Here is a 23,943-nt window from a genome sequence, read left to right on the forward strand (position 1 = left end):
GGTGTAAACATCACCACTAGGCCGGACATGGTATTGGCCACCCACCCCCTCGTGTGTCATTCCGGCCTTCATAGGTGCTCGCTTAAGTGTGTTCAGGCTATACGGGGGGGACCTTTGTCTTTGTACGGTAGGTGGTTGAGTGATTGTGTGGGTGGTGGGGGGGGGGGTATGCGAGGTGGTTCGAGGACCTCCGATTATCATGGTTGGCTACGTACGGTGCGAAAGAAGTTCAACATTAAACGTATATGCTCCCCAGATCAGCACTCCATCGGCAGCGCGATGGAGCACCGATCTGATGGCATCACACACGACCCCCTTGGCTTCGGTGTTTCATGGTGGCCGCTGCAGTCGTGGTGGTGCTGCTGGTGGTGGTTTTCGCTTGATTTTACTAAAAAAATAGTTTTTACTGCCGTTGCATTTATTTCTTTTTAGTGAAATTCACAAAACATCCCCTCTCATATGCGTTTCTCCTGCAGCTCCAGATTCCTCCCACAAGGCAAACGAACAATAATGTAAATGACCAAACTGGCACTCCAGTTCACGAAAAGACCCTTCTGGAAGGGTTGAGACCCGGTGAGGTTTTCCTCGGTAAAAAAATAAATGTCATTCCTATTGTTGAATATCTTCTATTAAACATTCGGCACCTCAAGCTTCTTTGGCAGGGCAATGTAATTTTTATCCTTTTTTTTAAACAAAAACCTAAATGAGATTGTTTTCTTTCAGAAATCAAATTACATTGAAACTGGCAGAGTCGTTCGCGTAATGCGTTTAATCTGACGACCCAAGATTGATTGCTGAAGAGGTTCTTGCACCTCCATCCACCACCACTTTTCCTTCACCAACCAACGTGGACCAGCGTGGTGAAGTATGGTTACACAAACCCCATAATCAACAGCGTGGGGAGGGCCTACACAATTGTGGACTGACAATAAGCATAACGATTACTGCAGAGGATTATCAATTATTTTTACACTGAAATAAGAAAAAAATATTATGGATCTGAGTGCCAAATTCATGTGTAAATTGAAAGGCAGTTTATACCAATATTTAGCTGTACAATTGCCAAATTCTGATTCTTTTTGAGCATCAGATCAATATCAGAACGTACCTTTAAAATAACACAACACACACCGTTAGAGTGCATGAATGGGATATTTCAAACAACCTTGTATTCATTCACATGCAGAATGCAGCCGGAAAAAAATAATCTGAGTAAAAAATAGAGATTGAAATATGCGGAAAGACTGCTGTCCAAAGGACACGGGAGCAGGGGAAGACAGAAATCCAGGTGGGATAGGCGCAGTGGTGAAAGTCCTACACGATTCGTGATTAAGAGATTGAGTGCAGCGGTGATACTGGCTGGAGAAATAACCGGAGTGGAAATTCATAGGGCGCCATGACCTGAATGAAGGGACAGACAACGATGATGATGTCACAAACGTGTTATGCCAGGATATTGTTGACTTATTTCGCTTAAATAATCATACAATTTATATTTTCATACTTAAGACCAAATGCATTTTTTCGCATTGAAAATGCATTGTTTCTCAGGCCAATAAGACATGTTGAACTGCTTTGAACACTGACTGTGCTTTCCAAGTAAGCAGATGTAAACGAAATTGTGAATGCATTACTGCGTGCGAAAAGGTCGGATTTATAAATGTCTGTATAAAAATCACGGTTACACTGTGCGCAAGATACTGCACTGGGTGCGAGCGGTTAACTGGTCACGGTGGTTGGATATGCGACGGTGAACTGTACCCCAAAATACATTTCCAGTAAAAAACACACACAAGTTAAACAGCAGCTTTTAAATCATATATTATTGATCAATTCCCATTATGATCTCAATAAAAGATTAAGTAGGTGACTTAAAAGACTAACACCGAACTCTACATTGTTTTTGTTAAACGCTATCACCCACAGCAGGTAGAATTGAGGCAAACTTGAGCACCAACAGGAGATGGCAGTGTTGGGCGCTATCCCCTCATATGCAAGGGTTTTCTCTAGACACTCCCATTTTCTCCCACATGAAGACCAACACTCATGAATGGATTTGGCCAAACATTCAAAACCATAGTAGGACCCCTCCTGAGATGTTTGCACGTAGTCATTTTAGGATGTTTCTTGTTCATGTTTTTGTTTGTTGCGGTTGCACCCGATTCAAGAGCCGAATGGCTCACAGGGCTATACCAAATAAATGAAACTGAAAACTGAAAAAAATATATAATCTTGAGTCTCTGAAGCTTTGCTGGGTAAATAATTGGCATTATTGTTATTACAGTATTATCAGTAACAGTATAGAAAATGTCAGCCCTTTGTCAATCCCATGCTGGATGACAGACTTGCCCCCACCGTGTCAGTCATGCTCGTTTGACCATACTTCACCACATCAGTCAGCACAGGTTGGCGATCGGGTGGCAATCAAAACCATTCGAGATATCACTCGTCCGCTGATGTTAGCCGTGGCAGGGATTCAAACCCATGTTTTCGGATTCACAACACAGTGCGCAAAACACTTCACAGTCTTGACAAAAACATGACGGTAGCCGCATTTGCCAAAGTGCCCTTTCTTTCCTGCTCCCTTGTGTTTTTGAAAAGAAAACCCTCGTTATATAACGAAATGAGAAAAGGTGGCTCTTGACAAAACTGCTGCAAGGCACCAACGGGCGCATGGACAATGAAATCAAGATCATCGTTTAAGTGCAACACTCGACACCGCGAGTCGTCGTCGTGCCAGCGCCGTGACCGCCGTCAAACTACTGCGTCAGAAACAAAACGAGCAAAGGGAAGGACTGCGGTCTTGGCCGACGGTGTTGTCACTTGGAAGTAACAAGACACAAAAAGTGTGTGCTGCTCACAAACAGCAGGAAGGCACACAGCTCCCATGATGTCTTGCATGCACATCACGTGACCAACAACATCGCGTGTACAATCCTCAGCCTTAGTATAAGCCACCAACTCAGCGGGAGCTGAACGTGTAGCCTCGTTATTGTTTAGGCGTTATTGCGGATATTGTTGACCTTGTCCGTTATTGAGAATGCACGCTTGCATCCCCATGTACCTGCAAGCAAACGCATCCATGAAGCTTCAATATATTCAAAGTAAATATATTTTCGTCACGAATTTCAATCGTGCTATCAGTCACACCAACAACAAAAAAAAGTCCATGTGGGATTCCCTTAGTCGGCAGTCACATGTCAATCAATGGCCCCGGAAGATTACTCAGCAACAGGAGATCACGAGCATCTTTGCTCAGCCTCTCCGAGCCAGCACGGACAGAGGTCGAATAGTGAGTCTCCAGCCGCATGTGAATCGTCTGAAACTTTATTCGTCTAAGCCTGATGACCGGACTGACACCGTCAACTCTCTGTGTACGAGAACCCAGTTTCATCACGGGTGGCTGCCCAGATTCAAACCCAGGAACTCGGCAGCGTTGGCTCGCCGCTCCGACACAACCATTGAAGCCCTGTTAGCCACCGGGCCATCTCTATACACATCCTCTATACCCAACAATTCATGATGGCACAGTGATTCTAAAACCAATATCACATTTTGAAGTAATTACTCTACTAACAAGGTTTTTATTTTTGCATTGTTTAAATGCCTGGACGGCCACCGTAAACAAACAGCACCAACACGAAACGAGATTGATCCCAAGCGAAGATGGCAGTACGGAAACGACAGACGATAAATCCACTAAGCATTTAAGAAAAAACGAGATGCGCTGGAGTAATAAACCCGCCACTTAATAACGGCGCTTCCTCTTCTCTGCATTCCCATCTCGGCATCATCGTAAAAAAAAACCAAGCGCGTTCATTCATCTAAAAAGGCGTGTGGTCCCCGAGCTTATTTGAATGTCAACCGAGCCCGCTTGCCCGACGCCGCCATCACTGCTGTGATCCCATCAGCATGACATAACGCAAACTCCGCTGAAAAATAACTAAACTAGGCATTCACCCCTCCCCTTGTGTTTTTTTATTAATCATCGCTGCTGAGTGCAGGCCCCAAAATGCCTAACAGTACCATTGAAGGGCATAGCACATAAATAGATTCCAGTCACTCAACCCATTCATGGATGAAGGCCTCCCCATGTCATATTTATCAGGTTTGGGGTTTTTGTTTTACCATACCTCACCACACTGGTCTGCGAGATGGAAGAGCAGCGAAGGCTGGACCAGCTCTGACATAATTTGCCACTGATGTTAGCTGTTGCTGGGATAGAACTTGGGTTGCAAGAGAAAAAAAATGGGAAAAGAGATGATTGGAGGGCATTCCAACATAGAGCAGTGCGTGGGAAGAAGCAGAAAGACAAGTGTTGTGACCTGCAGTTGTAAGGTGCTTGAACACAGTACGGATGAGAAGAAACAGTCAGTGTTTGGTAGACAGAGTCCTCAACATGGGCGAAGGAATCAATGAGTGACGTTCACGGAACTGTATCCATGGCAGTCGCGATGCAGGCCATCCCAATATCAGAATGCAAGGCGTACCACACTGCAGTGGTGTCGCTGGTGTTGCTGCACTGTTGCTTGCAAGACACGTACAGCATCATCCATTCTAATCAAGTGGCGGTGGGGCTGGCCACCGTGGAGATGGAGCGATGAGGTAAGCTCACATGCAGCAGTGAGATGGATCGCAGCATCGTGAAAGCGTGAGGGCAGATGATCGAATGGGGAGGACTTCATCCAGTAGTGTACAGACCACGGCTGCTGCTGATGACGATGGCCAGTAAATGTTAAGAAAAACCCAGCAACCTTTGTGTCTCCCGACAATAATGGTACATATTAAAAAGACAAAGATCCTCCGTATAGACTTAACAGACTCTAGGGGCAAGTGCTGCTAGCGAGCACCTATTAAGGCCGGCACGGCACGAGGGGATGGGTGGCCAACACCACGGGCCTTTGTCTGCCTAGTGGAAATGTTTACACACCGTACCAGATACTCATTTGAGGCTGAGTCGAACTAGGGGAGGCCAAGGACCGGTTCAGATATTCGTCACTGGTGTCGGCCGTGAGCAGGAATCGAACCTGGGTCACCAGGTTCATAGCGCAGCACACCAACCACTACACTTCCGCTCCCACACAGCACCAAGCAATCATTTTCAGGCCAAGTCGAGACAACAGTGGCCCACATTGTTGAAGTGCATTGTGGCCAGGAATCCAAGGCACGTCACCACCATCACAGCACAGAGTGGGAAACACTATGAGATCACTCCACACATCACACATCTTAGTCAAGTCATTGCCTGGACAAATGAGCACTGAGGCGGTGGTGATCATCTCCTGTTTACAGCCCTGAGCTCATGGTGGAAATTCCACATTCCCATTAGGGGGTTAGTCTATCCATAGGTCAACCCCTTTTGAATTCCCCACCAAAGTGGTACTTTGTTTTATCGACCACAGAAGGATGATAGGACGAGTCAACCCCCAACCAGGATTTGAACCTGCAACATTCCCAACTGAGAGCCGCTGAGCCACCCGGCCATGAGAAAAATATACAGTGGTGTAAAAACATCGGGACGTACATACGTGCGTGCGCATGCGATGCTGCATTCGTGTCACATGATGCGTTCATTAATCTGTCAAATTATTTCGCCATTGAATATAGTTCTGACAATCCCAATGGTGGACAAACTATTGTGGACAAACCATCGTGCAGCAGAATGTACAAGAGGGTTTGAGATTATATTTTATTTACGGGCGTATGCACATGCCCCCGTAGAATTGAGCTGGGGTTCATTAACATTAATCGATGCACACGCGCATGTTAATGTCCCACCAGGCGCACAAGGACAGTGGGCTCTGATGTGACGATTAAAACCAAAATTTCACATGACCGCTGCCCCCCCCCCCATCTCTGCCACCACCATGCACAGGATCTTGGTTAGATACCTACATCTCAAAGGTACCAGTGGTTTTAAAAAAATTGAAAATCACAATTCCAGAGCTTTTCGCAAAAATCGCAGTTACACGCACGTGGTCCTACTGCCAATGCAACGCACGTGTTCAGTCATTACGCAGTTTTACATAATGCACGCAGCTACACTGACGCACGTCGTTTTAAGCATTACAGAATCTTGCGTGTTGCGTAGAACACATTTAAATGTATGCGCATTTACGCGTTTGCTGACGCTTTTGTATACGCGCGCACGGCGGAGGGTGGCCTAAAGCTTTCTTACTCTGAATTGTTGCCCCAGCATTGCAACGTTTCCCCCATTCTGAGGCCCCATCTGTATCGTATGTGGCATTAAAAACAAGTGTATTAACGCGAGGTGTAAATCCATCAAACGTTCGCGGTTTCTCTCCATACTTTGCAATGGCACAGCATACACATTTTTGTAACTGGCACTCACAAATATACACGATTAATATCATGCACATGTGCAGCCTTTTTTCAATCCACTGCTGGATGAAGGGCCTCCAATTATATCCAAGCATAGATATAAATTCAGTGTATTAATATCTTGCACTGTGTATACAGTATATATACGTATTTCGCAGGCACCATTTTCAGTGTATGTATCTGGAGCTCATATCGTGTCATATAGAATTACGGTGCCGTCATTTGACAACGATTGCATTCAAATCGTGGCAGATGTCTGTTGCAAAAATGCAGCACAATTTTGGAAATTGTATATCAGGACGTGCGTTCTGCCGTCTTCCGACAATGAATGTGCGGTTTGCACAATCGTTAAATCTGCTTCCTTGGGCAAGGCACTTCGTCGTTTCCTCGAACCGAACGGAGGTTTTTCCTTAGACATGATTTATATTGTTTTTCAATTAAGCCAATTATGCAAATTAGTCATTTCCATTGTATTTCAATTAAGTCATTATTGAAAACTGGCACCATTGTTTTATTACGCCCGCTGTTTATTTTAAGAGGCTCCGTCAGGCACGCACAACACCACGGCAGCAGTCCATCTCTCAGATGGTTCTTCATTACGTTCTTAACTTTTGACCTTTTCTCAAAAAACCACGGCGTCACCGTCATTTTTTTTGGTAGGAGGAGGGGGGGGTTCACCAGACAGACCTTGAGAATTTGGCTCAAATTGGTAACAAAAATATTACAACTCGCCGCCTGCTTAGCAACGTACAAGCACCAGGACCGCAGGCAGGTCTGCGTGAGATTGCGACTTTCATCGCTGACCCCCTGACCTCAAAAGCAACCTCTGCAGGCACAGCATGGCTGACACGGCCCCTTGATTGTGCGGTGACAACTCTAATGTCACAGGTGCAGGCTGGGCCCTCCAGTGAGGCGGTGCGATGCAAAATCTCTGTTCCCTTTTAAACAGCCATCACTTGTACACTGGAACACACAATCGGTTTATAAATCAAGTCCAGCCATTCTCAATCCACAAATGAACTAAGGCCTGGAAATAACATGCAAATGTGTGCTGCTCACCAGTAGCAGGATGGCAGACTCCCAACCATATGCCTTTCCATGCATGTCATGTGACCACCATATTGCATGTACAATACTCTCTCAGCCATGTGAAAGGCCTCCCCATGCATGTTGGTTCTTTCACCGTACTTCGCCACGCTGGTCAGTGCAGATTGGTGAAGTGGGAGGGCAGAGCCAGTTTGATGGCACTTGCCACTGATGCTAGCCATGGCAGGAAATCAAACTCAGGGTTGCAAAGCACAGCACATAACCACTGTACAACCACTGCTCGACCACTGGTATTCTATTGCATTCTATAAATGTAGAAGCCTCAGTTTTCAGTGTTTAATTAAATACAAAGTAGTCGTGTCTTTCAATTCAGCACTGCAGTCATCCCAAAATTATTGTTATTCTATAATGATCAAAATATGTCACTGCACAACAGGCAGTGTAACATTCCGTACATGCATCAATTGTGTAAATCAATGTGTGTGTGTGCAGGGAATGGATGTGCAGTGGCTAGCACTTTGCATTATAAACCAGACGACCTGAATTAGATTCCCGACTACGGCTAATATCAGCGGCGAGCGATATCAGAAAGAGATCCTGGGCCTCCTCTAGGTCGACTCAGCCTTAATAACCTGGTGTGGTATGTCAACGGCAGCATTGGGCAGACGAATGTGGTCGTGCGTGGTGCTGCCCTGCTTACACCATTCTGGACTCAATACAGTGAGTGCATGGGTGCACACTCCAACAGCACTTTCCACATCAGTCTAAATGGCGACGCGGGGAGGACATTTGTCTTACTCTTTGCATTGGTATACTACAGTACATCAGAAAATGTTACCTTGATCATTTGGCCGACTGGCCTTCTTACAAGAGCACAAAAATATCTCTTCGACGTTGTACCGCGGCGTTGTTCAGCACAACGTCCAATGTTTCATTCGATGCACTGATAGAGCTTCACCAGGAAATTAATTCAGCGCTGGGAATGAAACGTCGGCCGTCGTCTCCGAACAATACGCAGTAACAACCCACAAAAACACATCGGAGAGAGCTTTGCAGCACAACCGCAAAAACCCACGCCGTCGTCACACACAAATGTGATTTAAACCAAGACTGCCTTGAGGACACGAGTCGTGGTTTTGTTTTACATTACGTGCTATTCATTGTAGCTGTGTACATTTCAGTATACAGTCAAGAGCAATGCACATATTGTTCATGTGTTGTGTTTATTCCTAGCGCCCCAGTGTCCATTCCCCTGCCTTAATGGCCATGTACACCCTGGGCTTCATTTCAGCCAGGTCAACAACCTGGGAACATATGTCTGTACCCGGAACACCACATCCAGTATACTTCTGGCTGTGGCTACTCGTCACCAGCCACATATTTCAGTCTACCAGCGACCCAGAAAAATATCAGTGGGAAATTAAGTCCCGGCCATTAACACAAATATGAACGCAGACTCTAGAAATGCGCACACACCACTAATTGTTTGACACTGCATTTACCAACAATCCAATGGACTTGTCAACACATTGAGCTCACCTTGCAGGATGTTAAGGAACAACATTTGCCTATACGCCCTATCAGTGTAATAATCCCCAATTCGACTGTGCACAGAATCTATACCGCTATAGACTGCAGCCACCAATGGCAATGTAAACAAGTTGACAAAACCACATACCGCATCTTGCATAAATATAAAGGTGCAGCATTGTAATTGCCTGCTTACAGCACTGCTGGCAGAAGAGCCTCCACGAGAGGGCCCTCTAGAGATCCTCCTCTAGATGGTATTTGGCCTACTCTTCCACGCTGACCAGACGTCTTGGAAGAGGTGAGAGCTAACCACACTTTACCCCCTACACACGAGACCCACCAATCGACTAACTGCAGCGCACCCATCTCTACTGCTGGATGAACAAGAGGCGGTGTGGAGGATTTCATAAAATCGCCCCATTGTTTAAACTGCCGCACGGAGAGATCGAACAGGTGCCGCCTCTGGATTGCAAGTCCAATGCATTCACAATTATGCTACAGCAGCGTCCCGATATCTTGAATAGACAATGATAAATGCTCGTTCGATTGAAATGTGTATTTTTATGAACTTTAAAATAACAAATTAATACAAATATGGATATGTTTTTAGGTTTCACCTAGCTTTTAGTAACTTACAAAGCAAAATGTTAGACGTAAACACAATTGGCGTGACAAGTAGTTTAATAAAAAAAAATAGGATGTTCATATTCTTTGGGTCTTTCGGTAAAGCCACGTAGATAGGTTAAAAGAAAATAACAAAAAACTACGACGTTTCGATTGCAAACACAAGCGGTCATCAACACAAGTGGTCGTCACCTGATGAAACGTCGTAGTTTTTTTGTTATTTATTTTAATCTATCTACGTGACTTGACCGAAAGACCCAAAGAATATAAATTCCTGGAGTCAACAAAGCTTTAAGACAAAATTAGGATGTTATTTGTGAGAGGAATGGCAAATGCCCATCTGTGATTCAAATACATCACACGTAGCAACTGTATTACTGCCTTCAATGCAAGAAATGGACACAAATTGAAGCGACTGATCAACAAGAAATTTTCAAAACAGAATTATCATCCGCCTCTTTTGTCAACTGCGCGCCTCATTCTCCTAAAGCTGTTGGAACTGGCCTATGAAAGATTACCTTTTTTACAATTGTTGTGCCTTTTATATTCAGCTATTGCTGCCAACATGTACATATAGAACAATTGTATCGTCAAGAACTGGTCAAAAATCACAAATGCAGACTTGGTCTTAAAATTCCTTGAGTCTTTGCTGTACGGACTAACGTGTTTACTATTTTACAGATGCACCCTTTCATACAGAAATATCTACACTGGACACGAGTGTAAAGCCAATTTATAAGCGCGAACATAACCGCCCCGCGCGCAGCAACGTTTATTAACTCGTGGATTAAAAAATGAGCGAAATAAATTGAATTTTCCGTGAAAAAGTGGCCTCTTCGTTTCGCTAGTTGTCTACGGAAGAACGCAATTCTGAACGGACAAAACAAGAGGCGGGGAGCGGTGAAATGTATGGAATTATAAATAAAAACAATGAGCAACGAATGGGCGGTGGGGGTGAGATGGTGATGGTGGTGGTGGCAATCCCACTGCCCCACCAAAGCCAGCCACAAAAAAGTCCTCTCCCCAACTCAAGATGGGGGAATGCAGAAGTGGGGCACATGGCGGAGGCGGCCATTTTGAGGGCCAACCCGTGAGGAGGGGGTCAGAGGTGAAAGTGGCAACGAGACAAAATGGAGCGGGCTCAGTCATTGGAACCTCATCCTTTCCCCTCCCCATCAACCACCAACAACAACCACAACAAACACACGCTTGTGCATGGCTAAAGCTTTGTTGTTATATTTGGGTAAATGAAACGCGTGCTGCCTAGCGAAAGTAGCGGGCTTGGCGGGGTGGTACTTGCGAAAGCAAGTGTGAAATGGCACGTGTGTGTGTGCGTTGATAAAGACAATTTGATTTTGATTTAAAGCTTTCGTAACTGCAGGGATTCATCTTCTTGGTTCTTTCGGTAAAGTCACGAAAAAGGGAAATAATAAAATAAAACAAAATAAATATAAAAAAATTACTTTTTTATTAAATATTTTATCTAATTTTAATTTTATTGATTTTTTTTCCTTTACGTGACTTTACCGAAAGAACCAAGTAGACAAATTGGTTAATTTTATTTTTGATCGTGTACGTGCACGACGCTGCACATTCCGTGTTTTTTGGAATTAACGTTCGGTTTTGAAATTGACGAAAGCACGCGGTACAATGCTGTATACGAGTAAGATTAAGCTTCAAATCTAGAATTAAGATTAGGAATACGTTCGAATGTGAAAGTAAATAAATGCGCGCGTCAATTGTCCATTCAGGGTATGAATGGCGCAAACTGTACATACAGTACGTCACTCAACGTTTAGCGTAATTGGGAAATGTTTGCACTCGAAAATTTCTGATAATTTACGAGCTCAATTAGTATATGTTTTTAAACCAACTGGGACAATTACAAGCACCGCCACAAACAATAAACAGCGACGACGTTAACTTTAGAGGCGCATTTTTTTTGTTATGCGCCACCAGTTACGGTCGCAAAAACTAAACTCAATGTTTCCCACAAACACCGTTTCATCAATTTACTTTACGCTCCTATTGTTGATGGTGTTGATGATGATGATGGTGGTGATGATGATGATGGTGGTGTTGATGATGATGTTGATGATGACGGTGTTGATTATGATGGTGTTGTTGATGTTGGTGATGATGATGTTGATGATGGTGTTGATGATGATGGTGTTGATGATGATGATGGTGGTGTTGATGATGGTGTTGATGTTGATGATGGTGGTGTTGATGATGATGTTGATGATGACGGTGTTGATTATGATGGTGTTGATTATGATGGTGTTGTTGATGTTGTTGATGATGATGTTGATGATGATGGTGGTGTTGATGATGGTGTTGATGTTGATGGTGTTGATGATGGTGTTGATGATGATGTTGATGACGGTGTTGATTATGATGACGGTGTTGATTATGATGATGGTGTTGATGATGTTGTTGATGATGATGGTGGTGTTGATGATGGTGTTGATGGTGTTGATGATGGTGGTGTTGATGATGTTGATTATGATGATGGTGGTGTTGATGATGGTGTTGATGGTGATGATAACGGTGGCGATGTGAAAAGCGGCAAACACGCCTTGCTAACCCTCTTTAGGAATTCTTTAGCTGCCTTACAGAGGGAAGTGGGGTTAGAGGTGGTGACCTCTTTGTGCTTTCACAAACCCAAAACTGAAACGTCCTCCTCCTCCTCCTCCTCACCACCAAAGTACAAATCCCCCAACCCCCACACCCAGTAACACAAAAAAAACCACAGAGCCACTTCCACCGGCCCGCCATTTTGTGGAGTCCCATAGGCGAGATAGGAGGGCGCGGTGCGGGAAAGCCACAATAGTTAATAACGTTAAATATTGCACACAGTCTAATGTTATTTTGTAGACTTATAGTCTGTGCGTGTGTCGCCGTGACACATTTCTTCGCTCGCCTTCCGTGGCGAGATTCGCAAACGTTGTGGCGGGCCACGGATATTGTTGAGAAAAATAACAAAAAATTGGTCAAAAGATGCCGCTAATAATTGCATGGGGGGGCATTGGTTTTGTTTAAAGAAAAATGTCAAAAAATGTGTACGTTCAAGCTGTAGCGCAACGAAGGACGGGAAAATATTCCCTAAATATGGTTGGAACGTTTGAGAAGAATTACACGTCCATTTAATTGGATATTAATACTAAAGTGCAAGTTATGGGTTTAACAATTTAAGCGAGATGTCCGTTTACGAACCGTGGCACGGATTATTATTAATCAACAACCCTCAAAACTCGCACCTAGCACACATTGCTAGGCTCACCACACACACACACAACTCTTAATCATTCAGTCAACACGACGGACTCAAAAACTGTAGCAATGGCTTGCAGACCAAAAGATGCCGACTGGAAGACCCCCACCAACAAGCAAACCTTGGGCAGAAACTACCTTGGACGCAACTCCACATTTGTGGCTTCTTCTCTGACCACGGAACATTGGAAGGGTGTCCACCACCACCACCCCCATAACAGGAACATTGAAGAGGGACTTCCAACCCACCTTCAGAACTGTTCACGCCACCCACCGTGTGCTTATCTGGCTGTTAATATAAAATGTCGTGGCTTCCCCCAGCGAATGACCAGGGAATAGTTAAGTGAAATAGTTGTCTCTTAATCGGAGCTCGCGAGTTGGTTTGGAGGGCCCTGTTAACAGCCTCTTGGGTCCTTCTGTGAGCACCGAAAGAAATCGACGAATGGTCAACTACCAGCACCGGGATAATTCATACTCCTCCATTCCCCGCCCACCCAACAACAACAAAAACCCAAGACTTAGTGAAAAAATAGGGCCGCGTTTAAACAACCGGAGCTTTAAAATGATAACGTTGTTTGCTTGCAGCAATGTCTAAGAAAATGGGGCGAAAAAAAGCAAACCCGAGAGAGAAAAAAACCCGTCGAGACTACACAAACAATTGTGGAGTTTCCAAGCTTAAGTACCGAACGCACTGTATGATTCACACGCACACACCAATAACAAAACAAACATCGACATCAAATACACACAGATGCTCTCAACATTTGCAACGTCGCGTACAAAGCGGACGGCAGTCTTGCAAGTTTAAAACAAACGCGACAACAAACCAACCACCATTACGACGACGACGAAGGGTCGAGAAAAGAGACCGCGACCACATGCGTGGAGTGCGCTGTGGAGACATTTCGCTTTGCCAAGCGATGCCACCACCACGTGCTCTATGGGGAGGGGGCTACATTTGGGTGGGGGGGTGGACCTGGGGGGGGGCTACATTTGCCCCCCCCCAGGCCCCCCCCCCCACGCTGGTCACCCACCCTGGTCGCCCCCCCCACCCTAGTCCCCCCCCTCTACCACCCCCCTACTCGCCCTCCCCCTACTCGCCCCCCCTACTTGCCCCCCCCTACTCGCCCCCCCTCTACTCGCCCCCCCCTCTACTCGCCCCCCCCCCTACTCGCTCCCCCCCCCACTCGCCCCCCCCCACTCGCCCCCCCTCTACTCGCCCCCCCCTTATTCGCCCCCCCCTACTCGCCCCCCCTCTACTCGCCCCCCCCCTCTACTCGCCCCCCCCCCTACTCGCCCCCCCCCCCCACTCGCCCCCCCCCCACTCGCCCCCCCCCCACTCGCCCCCCCCCATTCGCCCCCCCCCCCACTCGCCCCTCCGTACTCGCCCGCCTGGTCGCCCTTGCTCCTCTACGAGAGAGCCCCCCCCCCCGAGTCGCCACGTGCGTGGGGTGTGGGGAGCGGTGGTGGAGCGGTTAGCGCGCTGCATTACGAATCCCGGCGAACCTTGGGGTCGATTCCCGCTCACGGCCCAACACCAGTGACGATTATCTGCACCGATTATGGACATCCTCCCCTAGGTCGACTCAGCCTCAAAATGGGTACTTGGCGCGATGAGTATAAACATCGTCGGCCTTCATAGGTGCTGCTCGCTAACAGCACTTGCCCCAGCAGTCTGTTAAAGGCTACACGGGGCATCTTTGTGTGGTGGGTGACCCCCGCTAACCCCGTGTGGGGGGCAGCTTGCGCTACGAACCCGACGAGTTCGATTGACGCTCACGACTCAAAAGCTGTGGCGATTATCTGAACTGGTCCTCCCCTAGCTCGACTCGGCCTCAAATTACCACCTGGTGCGTTGTGTAAACATCGCCACCGGGGAGACAAAGGCGGCCGGGAGAACCGCTGCCCCCCTCCCCTTGTGTGCCAGTACCTAACCTCAACGTGCCTACTAACACAGCGCTTGCACGCAAAAAGGAATGTTAAGGCTATACGGGGGATCTTTGTCTTTGTGCGTGACCCCCCACCCCCCCAAAACTTCCACGGCGTAGCCACACGGCAGAGACACGAGGAGGAGATGGTGGCCGGCAAAAGTGGCGGTGTTGAAGAAGCTCACAAACCCCACGCCAACGCAGCCACACACAGCCTCCCGTCCGAGTTTGGAATCGAGCCATTACAGAGAGTGCGAGAGGGAGAGAGAGAGAGGAGGGGAGGGAAAAAGCTGGTTTTCACCTTACAATTTTTTTTCAGTTGGAATGGAGTTTTTTTTCACTTTTCCCCTTTTTCTCTGTCCCAACCCCGTATTCCTTATACAAGCCGATTCGGTAACCAAAGCGTGATAAACAGAGGTTGGCAACTGGCTCGCCGGGACTTGTGTGTGTGTCTTTTATTGTTTTTTTGCGAACGTTGTTTTCAATTACAAGCCATGGGTGTTTTTGTGCCTTTGTAGTGACAGCAGGCTATGATGGCATGCCGATGAGTCAACTGGGCTTATAATCCACATACTTATTGATGAGTCATTCTTTTTTTGTTACACTGAAACCTAAACTTTGGTTCTCGTGCAAAGAGTAAATCCCCCCCACCCCACCAAAAAAAATTCTAAACGTGAATGAATCATCGTTCACAGTTGCAGAGTTTAGGAAATAGCAGAGTTTAAGAAATAGTTTTTTTTTATAGCGTTTCCCATAGAAACACAATCATATGTAGCGGGCAGTTGTGTATCTTAAAGGTGCAATACCCATGTTTGTAAATGCCATTTTGCTGTACTGCATGGGACATAAGTTGGAACGAGTCACGAATATATTGTATGTACCGCTGCGTTTGTGTTAAAAAAACAACACAACATATACATCGGTGTCTTCCTACAATTGTTGTTGGCGACTCGGGATCTTCGAGGACAATAGACGTTTAGTCTCAATGCGGCTCTCATCTGATTTAGATAGATTTCTGATTGAAGTTATCCACGTGCTCATGGATTTGTGGCACGTGATACAGAATGTGTTCAATTAGAATGAAAACACGATATTGTAAATGTGGACTGCAAATGTGAACCTACGAAGTTCTTCATACAGTAGTATGCGTCTAAGGAATGTGTAGGGAATACGCACATGATACTGTATAACTGTATAAATGCTGTAAACAGTACAACGTTACTCATGTGTCCTGTTCTATGCGGTGTAAACAACAGTGCTGCCGTGATATTACACGTGTCTGTGCATAGTATGCATGTCAACAAAATGTACAGATCCCATCACTGATTGAGACCCACACACACTGCATACTACCTCTCACATCAAGAGCATCTCACCACACCTGGAATCCCTCGTTGCTCATTTCACAAGTCTACAATTACGCGTTTTTCAAACAACAAATGCACTCCGTTGCCGAGACTCCTCTGAAGTGGCATTTTTTTTATGAATATCTGAAGCATCCTGGACTCGAAGAGACCCATTCCACACCAACAGCTCCAAATGAACGGCGCGAGAGTTTGGTGTGATCCGGTACAGTAATGTACATCGCTGAGCAGACAGACATACACAAGTACACAACACACGTGTGTGTGTGAGCACACCTCTGACACAAACTAAACTGAAACATGTTTTTAATTTATACCAGGTAAGGCCCACTTAGCCATATAGCTATTTTTCCCCCCAAGCGATCTGGCCACAGATGATAGCTCAACAAAGTGGCTTATCATGTAGAAGTGTTTATCAGACAAATACACTAAAGCCACGTTGATTCTAAATGTGGAGGGAAAACCTGGAAAACCCAGAAAAAAATCCACTGAAAGATAACATGAACACTCGAAAATACACAGGCATCAGGGTCTGAATCGAAAACCACGACCTCCCGTATACCAGGCGAGGTATTTATCATCTCGTCGCCGTGGTGCCCCTCATCTCATGCCTATACTTGTGCAGGGTGTCAGTACTATATTCTTCAGGTTAGTGGTTGGCTATATACTGAACGTTGCAAACTGCAATATTTATATTCTAATTGCATATTTTACTGCAGTATTGAAAAGTTTCCAACGGTTGTGCTGTACAACTCTCCCACGTGTTTCTGGGTTGTGCCACGTGCTTACAGGTTTCTCCCAGCACGTGGGAGCGAAACGTCAGACATCATGGCAAACAACACGCGGCACAACCTGTAAACACATCGGAGCGCTAAATGCATATTTTTATCATCTTTGGACGTTACAAATTTCTAAACTGAACTCTAGAAGATCACAAACCAGAAGAATTACACGTGTGACTTCTAGTGGATGTAATGTTCAGACCTTCCAAAGATAAGGACACAATATGAGCACACACACATCCATGAACTAGTATGGTATATACTAAGAAAGTTAAGTTAACAGACGGGGAAATGACAGGCAGAGGAGTGACACACCAATCCTCCAACGTGGTCACTTATCTGCTTAAACGTCTGTTTTTATGCTCAAAAGAAGTAATCACAACACCCCAGGCATCACTTACAGAACATTAAAACATAATACAGACGTACACACAAACGTGCATTTAACTATTAACTAATGTTGTGTACACTCAAACGCCTTTGTTATACCCAAAGTAAAACCTTATAACAAAGGCACAATTGAACTGCTGTGCCATCAAACTCTATTTCACTTTAACATGCATCGGCGTAAATTTACTTTAATTTAATTTCCACTTTAACATTACAATTTCACCTGCATAGGCAGATGGATGCGGATTCTGCTTCTGCCAGAGAGATGTGAGGAAACACTTTCTCCCATCACAAATTGTGGGAGATCGTTTTCAGAAGTTCCAACCGGCAAACAGTGGCAAGGCACAAACACAAGGATTGGTCAGGTCAAAGTGCACTGCGAGCTCTGTGCCCATCCCCCAAAATCCCCTGTGTTCTTGAGCGACCATCCATCACACACTGCACTAGCTCTAACCAGAACCTATGGGCTACAGGCTACATACATCCACATTGTAGAGCTTCACAACAAACTCAGCTCCACCTCCAGACGCGAAAAAAAAACCTCCCTCATGTTTTATTCTGGGAACGGCCACCGCAAGTGACGTAGCAGGCCTTGCGACTGCACTGGGGCCCACACAGGCCGGAGCTGCCCAGGCTCCGGCCTACGAAGTGGACATTGGTTGGGGAATAGATCCGATTCATGTATTGCACCCATTCCAACCGAGCTACCACTCTGTGCCCTTAGTTCAATTTTAAATTGCAATGTAACTGAGGGACTTTATTCTCTTGGAGTTGTCTTGGAATGGTGTTGTTGTTTTGCTGCCTTGCCCAAGCTTGCATTTGGTGTTTGCAAAATCTGCATGAATTGATGTACCAGTGCAATTTGTGCTTTCATGCTTTACATATTTACTAGTCACTTATCTGTTCTCTGTTTCATTCTTGTTTCATTTATTTCACTGTTTGTTGATGTAGCTGGCTGACACACCTCCAACTGCACCTCTGTGAAAAAGAGCTTTATAGCTCATCACATTCCTTGAGGAAAAAAACAAGGATTCTAATCTTAATTTTTCTCTGCCCCCTCCGTCCCCCCCCCTCCCTATATTTAAGGGACCGTCACAGAAACGACCCCTCTCTCTGTGCCGATATGTGTCCTCTCTCTGTGTGTCCTTGTGATGTCTGTCTGCTTGTATGTCTGTCTATAGTTTTCTAGTTAGATTTTTGTTGCTATTTCTCTTATGCCTGATGATGATTGCTTGTGTTGCAATCGAAACGTCGCTATTATTTTAATTTATTATTTTATCTTTAGACGTGACTTAACCGAAAGAACCAAACAAGGATTCTAATTATGAACTGTGGGTGTTCATCTTGCAAGTAAAACTTCAGGCAATATCGTTTGGCAGTGGAGCCATAGGCATTGGCTGAAACATTTTGCCACCATTGCCATGAGCAGCAGTACTGCCTTTAAGTAAGAAATACTGTGTGCACAGCACTGAAATAACAACTAAATGACGATTCGGGCAATGGGCCTTCTACAGTGCAGAGAAAGTGACAGGACAGGAGCATGATTGTGACTGAAATCAGTCTATAAATTATCTCTCCAACTACATGTGACGACCATGAGCCTCCATTCTCGAGGGTCATTCCCTGAAACGTTAACATTACTACTCAGTGACAATTTGATTCAGTTACACAGAAGCTTTCGATAACTGTAGACTGCGCACAGATACGTATTTTGTTTTCACATTGTGGATGTAATTTTCATTGCCAACGGGGAAAATATGAGCAAAAGTGCTTAGCTCACACTCTTTAATTAGCAATAACAATGATCGGATGTCTTGAAAAACTACGAGACATAAACGCCACCAACATGCAACATGAGCATCGTGTACCTGGAGCACACACTCGAGATTCACACGGTAAACACAGGCTGTGGGGTGGCTTCAATGCACTCATCCCAGCACACACAAACGTTTATATCCCTTATTCAGGCAAATCACCTGGAACATCGACTATGTTCTCTATAAGCCAAACACCCTCCCCCTTATTATCCTGGTTATGTTCCAGTGAGTTTGTGTTCTGCCCGTTGAGACACAACAGATCGCTTCATACGTACAGCGGGGTGTAAACGTGTAACCATTTGGCTAAGCATTCATCCAGCAGTGGCTTGAACAGGGCAGTGTTTTTATTCCATAATACAGTTCTGCTGCATATTGACGAATGTGCATTTCAACGTGGAACAACCGTTGCTGTGGACATTGCTTATGCTGTATATAAAGCAATGCGGTGTAAGCTCACAATAAATATTAGATTGGGTGAGAGAGAGAGAGAGAGATGGCGCTATAGTTTTTTTCACCGGGCTACGAACCCGAGGCAACCTGAGTTCGATTCCCAGCGACGGCTAAGATCAGTGGTGAAGTGAGATCTGAACCATTTCTGGAGGGGGTGGCCCCCATCACCCTCCGGGCCATCCACGCTCAGTTCCCCTAAATCCATCTTTGACTTTAACCTCATTGAAGGGAGTGGCGAAGTATGGTCAAACAACTCAACCTCCATGACTGCCACGGTCTTCACCCAGAAGTGGATTGACAGGGCACTGTGCACGTGCATTATTACTGTAATCGTTATGTAATGCCGTGGATACGCCACAAAGGTAAACACCAGCGCAATGGAGCTAGGGGTGGAAGATTGCGCGTTAAGTTTTAACTCTCTTGCGGGAAAACATTTTCTTTCCAAACCATGATGCCTGATACCTTCACGGCGCAAGTATTGGGGACTGCACTGTGACACACGCGTGTGACACCAATGGTCTTTTTTTCAAGTGAGCCCGGACTTACAGGAGAAATATCAACATGAAACAACACATGGGACGCGTACAGCTTATTCCAAGACACTTCACGTGGCACCACCAATACGCCCTGTGGTGTGTGTACATGCAGTTTTGCTTTTTGGTTTGAACTGAATAACATTGAATAATAACATTGAATACCAGCATTGATTAACATTGAAGAACGCGGTCTGAAACGCAGCGCCGCGTCATGTTATTTACCACTAACTTTACAATCGAGTATTTTAATAAAAACGTGAAGTTCTGTGTCTATGATGGAATAAACATAACGTTGCCTGCCTTTATGGGGGGGACCAGAGAGTGCCGCTGTTAAAGTGATGCCCCACGCACCCGGCGACCCGAGTTCGATTCCCGCACAATCCAACACCGTTGACGACTATCTGAAAAGGATGCTGCGCCTCGCCTAGGTCGACTCAGCCTCAAATGAGTAAGGCGTTGTGTGTAAAACATCACCACTGTGGAGACGAAGGTGGCCACGCGTGATGTTGGCCACTCCGCCACCAGCCTTCGTGTGCCGTGCCAGCCATCCATCTGTCATTGCGAACCGCATCTCTCCCCAAATGTCTTTCAAAGCAATGCAATAATACGGGGAATCATTATTGTTGTTTGTGTCAAGTTAAATCTGGCCATGGCCTTCGTGACCATTTCTGCGTGCATGTTTTTTCCGACAGGCTAAGCTTTGCCATAGCATGTTGTCAATAACGTTGCATCAAAGCATCTTCGTATACAAACGCCAAACACAAGTTATTAAAATGCACACACAATGAGCTCTTCCCAGCCCGGAGATTACAATTTAAGAAGCCGACAAACTTCAAGTGCTGGGTTATTTTTTGCTGGGTTGTTAATGCATCGCATGTGTGTGTGTTTACGCATTGTAAATTCGAATGCACACATGCACGCATGCATTCACAGCTGCTAGCTCTAACGTTGTTTGTTTCATTTGTTTTGTTTGATAGCTAAAGTGTAATGTTTTAAAAACCAAAACTCTCCCCACCACTACATCCTGTTGAACTTATTTCGCACCGTACGTAGCCAACTCTGCTGATCGGGGTTGCGAGGGTGGACAACAGACTAAGACACAAAAAAGCAATTCTAAAGAAATTAGTTTTCAATCTGTGGTTGTGGTTTGGTACGAGTATGATAGAAATGTGAACGTCACATTGGTGGTGTTGCATGTCCTTCACATAGGGCTATGGAACTAAAGACACGTAAGGTGGATCATCAAATGTGCATCATCACGCAGCCCCGTTGTTTAGTAAAAAATAAGGTGGATGGATGGGTCAGATAGTGGCTTGAATAGCTAGCATAGGAAACAGCAACCACCACCAACAACACCATCATCATTACCACCGCCACCGTCATTACCACCAACTAAACAATCATCTTGTGTATCATCGGCATTATCACGAGTACCACCACCATCGTCATAATTACCACGACCACCATAATCACCAACCAACTACTATCAGCACCACCACCACAGTCGTTGTCGTTACCACCACCAGCATAACCACCATCATCTGCATTACCACCACCATTATCGTCATTGCCACCATCACCACTTCCAACAGCACCACCATCGCTGTCGTAGTAATTACCATAATCATCATCTTCTTCGTAATCATCCCTACTACTGGCATCATCACCATCGTCATGATTACCATCAACACCCACCATCGCCATCATTACCATCCACAGCACCACCATCATCACCAATTACCAGCACAGTTAAAATCACCAAGATGACCATCATCATTACTATCAACGTCATCGTCTACAACAAACGCACCACACCATCGCTGGAACGATTACCATTATTGGTAGTAATACGTACGATCAACAACAACCACCTTGATATGCATCATATCAACAGCTACACCATCACTTACAACCAGCACAACCAGCACAACCAACACACCAACACCGAGAAGACAACAATCACTACCACCACGACCATCACAATCACCACACCAAAAACCAAAATCACCGTAACCACCATCATCCTACATCGCAATCACCACGACTAACACCACACATTAAATCCACACAATCACCACCTAACAACACTGACACAACACCATCACTTACAACCAGCACAACCAACACACCAACACCGAGAAGACAACAATCACTACCACCACGACCATCACAATCACGACACCACCAACAACCAAAATCACCGTAACCACCATCACCCAACACCACCCATTATATCCACACCATCACCACCGTAACCTCCACCATCACCACCGCGATCAACAACCCAAACACAATCACCATCGGCATCACCATCAGCATCACCATCACTAAACGTGACGGCCGCGGTCACCACCACCAACCGTCGAACATTCGCGAATATTTTCCTACCAAACGTAAAAACGTGAATCGTGCATCCAAACACGTACATGAGATACATTAACCCATCCAAATGCGCACCCCTACACCCCTATTGCTCCTCTTTCTCATTCAAGTTATTAGCATTTTCTCTTCCGTCCATCAAAAGCGTGTGTGGCGTGCGTGTACTCATCTCTGTGTTGTATATGCAGGCACTGTGTTGTATGTATGTAGACGCACGTGTATGCACATACACACACGTGCGTGTGTATGTTCTACATAAATATATACGACTACCGTATAATGTACGAAATGCTAAATCAGCGAGATCTCCCATCACTATATTGAATGTATACATTTGACATTTGAGCGTGCGTGTGTCCGTACGTCGAGGGGGATGTTTGTGTGTGTCCACATGTTACGTACAAATCTGTTGCCCCAACAGTCTGCTCAGACTATATGGGGGATCTCTTTAGGATGACATTTGGGGTTGGGGAGCGATGGCATAGTGGTTAGCGCACTCGCGTTACGAAGCCGGTTACCCGGGTTGGATTCTCGCTCACGGCCAACGCCGGTGACAGATCTCAACCGGTGTTGGAGCCTCCCGTAGGTCGACTCAGCCTCAAATGACTACCTGGGTACGGTGTGTGTGCGTGAACGTAGGCCACTAGGGGAGATAAAGGCGGTCGGGAGGGTTGCTCGGCACCCGAACTCGTCGTGTGCCCTTGCCGGCCTTAATAGGTTCTACCTAACAGCACTTGCCCCAACAGTCTGTTAATCCTATAGAGTACACACATTCACCACGTACCGCTCACATATTGTTGACCCCACAATACCAAACGTGATGTGAATCTCATGTACACACACTATCCATATAGTGTGTACATACTGCGTTCGTCATAATACGCTATTTAATATTATGCACGTAAGCTCAAGGTCTGTGCCATTGTGTACTATCCATATTGAGTACACGGCACAAAAGAATCCCCTATTATATCGGCGTATAGGGGGGGGGGGGGGTGGAGAAATTATATTAGCGGAGCACCCACGACCGCCTTCCTATCCCAAATGCTGATTATAAACAAAATATATTACACATCACACCGGGAATTAATTTATTTAAGGCCGAGCTGACCTAGAGGGGGGAGGGTTGTGATAAAGCAATCGCCGCGGGATCGATTTGCCGTGGGAATCGAACTCAGCTTTTCTGACCCCGGGGGGGGGGGGGGGGTTCGTCAGCTCGAGTGCGCCAACCACAAACGCCACCGCTCCTCTCAAATCTCACGCCGCACGCAAAAACAAAAACACGACGACGGTGATGTTTATGTCTATTGTGTGTCTATGAACATTGTTGTGTGTCTATGAACATTATTCATAGGCATTGAACATTGTTCATAGACACACAACACCACACGTGCACAAATAGTGTCTCATTCTCGACCACGAGATGCCTCGCAAGGCCTCCTCCACGTGTGCTCTTGGGCTATGGTTTTGAGATATATATA

At 45.7% G+C, this 23,943-nt stretch overlaps 1 protein-coding gene across 6 annotated transcripts in view; it reads right to left on the reverse strand.

The window, feature by feature from the left end:
• The window catches only part of LOC144729092 (insulin-like growth factor 2 mRNA-binding protein 1), a 72,419-nt gene that overhangs the window by 42,719 nt on the left and 5,757 nt on the right, over positions 1 to 23,943 (reverse strand). For 2 of the 6 annotated variants that reach the window (XM_078608990.1, XM_078608989.1), the window contains exon 1: positions 13,648 to 13,741. The exons of the other annotated variants lie outside the window; for them this stretch is intronic. The gene's annotated coding sequence lies outside the window, so the exon portion shown is untranslated. Of the gene's footprint in view, positions 1 to 13,647; positions 13,742 to 23,943 lie in introns of those variants that run through there. 6 annotated transcript variants of the gene reach the window in all.

The sequence above is a fragment of the Lampetra planeri genome, chromosome 31 (assembly GCF_965212315.1).
Source record: "Lampetra planeri chromosome 31, kcLamPlan1.2.h2, whole genome shotgun sequence".
In the NCBI taxonomy this organism is placed as follows: domain Eukaryota; kingdom Metazoa; phylum Chordata; class Hyperoartia; order Petromyzontiformes; family Petromyzontidae; genus Lampetra; species Lampetra planeri.